A 4,005-nucleotide genomic window follows, 5' to 3' on the forward strand; every position below is an offset into this window, starting at 1 on the left:
ATGATACATTGGAAGAATCCGTTGGGTCTTCCAATATCAATAGGTTGATTGTTTCACTCCTGTATCTTCCAAAAGGAAAAAAAATCTATGAGAGTTCTTTCCTGAATCCGAAAGAGAGTACTTGGGTTCTCCCAATAACTAAAAAGTGTAGCATGCCTGAATCTAACTGGGGTTCGCGGTGGTGGAGGGACTGGATCGGAAAAAAGAGGGATTATAGTTGTAAGATATCTAATGAAACCGTCGCTGGAATTGAGATCTTATTCAAAGAGAAAKATCTCAAATMTMTGGAGTTTTTCTTTGTATATTATAGGGATGATCCGATCCGCAAGGACCATGATTGGGAATTGTTTGATCGTCTTTCTTTGAGGAAGAGGCAAAATAGAATCAACTTGAATTCGKGACCACTATTCGAAATCTTAGTGAAACACTGGATTTGTTATCTCATGTCGACTTTTTGTGAAAAAATACCAATTGAAGTGGAGGGTTTTTTCAAACAACAAGGGGCTGGGTCAACTATTCAATCAAATGATATTGAGCATTTTTCCCATCTCTTCTCAAGAAACAAGTGGGCTATTTCTTTGCAAAATTGTGCTCGATTTCATATGTGGCAATTCCGCCAAGATCTCTTCGTTAGTTGGGGGAAGAATCCGCCCGAATCGGATTTTTTTGTAATTAAGATAATTACCTAAATGGTTATATATGTAATATATATATACACACACACACACTAGTTGTGTATTCATGTAATGCGACGGGATGTCAAATTTTCAAATAAGCATGCAACTAAAAATGAGTGTAACTATTCATTAAAAAGTACAAAATTTATATTTAGACATTTGATCTTTCAAGGGAACCCTTAAAAATATTTAAATCTCGATTCCTTATAGTTGAGTATTCGTGTGATGCAATAAGATGTAATCAAGTACAATGTAACAAATAAGAAATCAATGTGAACTTTATTGTACACAAGCATGAAAATCAATTATGTTGTCCAAATAATTATAATGAAGGAAGAAACATACATCTAGTGAATATTTGAAAAATAAATAAATTATCTTATACAAACCGAAATAGAAACCAATATCCTAATTAACCGAAATGACCAAAAATCAAACCTCACCGCCTCTAGATCAACTACATCATATTTCAATCTCCACTTTAGTAGCCAACGTGAAAGCATCCATACCAACATCTACATCCAAGGAGTCTACAAATCCCTTTTGCATTCCACAAAATCCAAGGCTGTTTTTGCTTTGTTCATGATCAACCATCGAAAAAGGACCCTTTGAGCAGCATTGTCCAAACTCAAAATTATCGACTCTAAGCAACACGTCTTTATGAACAAAAAGCTTGAAGGCCATTAAGATGAAAACAAACAGACCATTTTAGCTACATTTTTTACATAAACAATAAGGTTTTGTACATGTAAACTGACTATGTAAACTGATAAGTTTTCTTCAACATATAACTATGTAAATTGAAAAGTCTTAAATTACATTAAAAAGCATGCAAAAAAAATTAGTGGGATTTTTATTTAGATGATGGAAGTGAAAAACCTGCTCAGTATGGTAGGTGATGACATGGTCCAGACCATGGAAGTGAGAAACCTACTCAATCTGTAGTTTTGTAACATAAAATAAAAGTGAGTGGATTTTTATCAAACAAATGGTAGGCATAGATTGTGAGCATTTAAAAACAGAAAACCAAAAATTGAATTCAAATTAAAAAAAGAAGAAGATATAATCTTACCATGATTCAAACCAAAACTTCATCTAATCAGATCAAAAGCAAATTCAATCTAACCTAAATTCAAATAAAACCAAACCTGAAAATGGATAGGGAAATTTGACCGATGATGAAAGCTTACCTGAATATCTTCAACAAAGATAAAATCGGAGATGGAAGCTTAACTGAATGTCAGCATAAAAAGATGAAAGCTTACCTGAATGCCTTGATTCGTCTTCTATGAAATCATCACCAAGAACCCAATATCAAAACAAATTTCTAAATAAACTTCAGACGTTCAAGGAAGTAGCAAAGCAGCATTTTAGCTCTCAAGCCTGGCTAAGGCAAAAGCTCTTAGGCGGCCACTGCGAATGTCTGTGAGAAACAACCCTTAAGATTACTATCACCGGTATAAAGAGTTTGACATTGATTAGTTGTATGTCAAGCTTATAATGTTGTTTTTAAAACTTTTAAGATTCTATGCATTAATAAACAGTACTTTATGCATTAAAAATTGTTTCTAAGATTTTTATGRAAGTTGGTTTATAAGGTAGTATAGATATAAATATCATTTCATGATTTCAGTATATTATCCATGAGTTAATTCCTGGTGAGAATGAGTTGTTTTGGGATTAAAGTAATCAAGGATTCAAATATCTTCTTACACTTCTCACCTTAACTCCTATTATCACACGATCATTCGTCTACTATCCATTGTATGAGTGTATATTAGTATATATAAATAGATTTTGAAGAATTTTTGTTTTCCGCCTCATGGCTTACTCCTGGTTGCCTCGCCGTGAGAAAACATCTTGCCTCACGTTTCCATATTTTAAAACCATATATAAGATAACAAAAAATTGGCAAGAATTAGGTAGAACTTTTTGGTTTTAGAACATAAACTTCTGGGGTTCGATTTATACAACCCAATTTGCAGTTCCACACTTACAAAAATCGAAAGGCAAAATAACAGTCGTTGCTTTTGCTGATGGATGGCTTCCTATGCCAAGATTAAGCATTTATTGTGTAAGAACTAAGAACCCTTTGTGTTAGTTAGATGCCTATCTAAATTTTGTGTAGTTATTGACAACTCGATCATTGTCTCTCATGCTATCAAGGTAGCACTAATAAGCTTCTTTGAGACACTGCATATCGAGGTTGGTTCAGATATTGGGATAACAATTGTAACCCCAGGACTCATCAAATCACCAATCACAAACGACGAATGGTTACTACAGGTACCTGCCTTCATTACTTTCTCTAACTTCTATTTCTAGTATGACTATATTAACTATAATACTAATATGAATGTGGCTACTGGGCAGACGAACTTAAATTGGGCACCATTATTATTGGTAAAAGGTTGTGCAAAAAAATTGTGTATAGCTCAGCCCATGGAGATGAGTAGTTGACGGAGCAAGGATATATGAGGATGCTCTTTTTATTGAAACTACTATGTCCTCAGATCCTCTACTCAACAGGAAATCCTTTAGCAGCAGCAGCAGCTCGTGTTTAGCCAAGTCAGAGTAAAGTCACAATTGTGTTCATGGGCTTTTGTTCAAGTATGTCGATTGGTATTCACATTTCTAGAAACACTAATCAATGAAATGTCCTGAAACCCAAGTTCTTAATACCCCCATGTGCACGATAAGAGTTTTATAATTTTTTGTATTGATTTCTATCTATCTGTACCACAGTTGAAGCAAATTTATTCAAAATTCAATGAACAAATTTTAATTACCCTTATGGGAGTGAAAAGTGAAATACTCGAAAACAATTTGTTGATGTGTACAAGAATATTGCCACCCAAGTTGGGGATCAACTAGCATCTTCGAATAATAAATTGCAGAAGCCTATAAATAAGATCAAAGAAAACAGAACCAACAAACAAAGGTGTCAAAGTACCTTATAGTTTTGATGTTCGCAAGAAGGACCTATGTTTCCCCGATTGCCATTGCAAGAGATCACTACTGTCTGCCATGATTGCTTGCAAAGGCTCACAGTTGTCTTGTTTCAGTTTTTACTTCCAGGATTAGTTTACGATGATAGATTAATTGGATCTAACTGTCGACCTAGAGGTGCTTGATCATCATTACTCGACTTTAGTCTACTAAGAAGCAACCATGCATCAGATGGTGGACAACCCAGGTGCCTTTTTGTGGCAACTGGAAGAGTCGAGGCTTCATTTATCGGCACAAGCATTGTCCCTTTTTAAATTTTGTGCATTTTAACAAGCCGAGAGAAATTCTCCATCAAAAAGTCGTATACCAAGAGATCAAG

At 34.5% G+C, this 4,005-nt stretch overlaps 1 long non-coding RNA gene across 1 annotated transcript; it reads left to right on the forward strand.

The window, feature by feature from the left end:
- The first annotated feature begins 2,681 nt into the window (after positions 1-2,681).
- Positions 2,682-3,233, forward strand: LOC112504418. Its single transcript, XR_003068190.1, has 3 exons — positions 2,682-2,751; positions 2,848-2,963; positions 3,051-3,233. It is a non-coding gene; the product is annotated as an uncharacterized LOC112504418 (long non-coding RNA).
- Positions 3,234-4,005: the final 772 nt, after the last annotated feature.

The sequence above is a fragment of the Cynara cardunculus genome, unplaced genomic scaffold (genome assembly GCF_001531365.2).
Source record: "Cynara cardunculus var. scolymus isolate 2C unplaced genomic scaffold, CcrdV1 Un_Scaffold_5534, whole genome shotgun sequence".
NCBI lineage: Eukaryota > Viridiplantae > Streptophyta > Magnoliopsida > Asterales > Asteraceae > Cynara > Cynara cardunculus.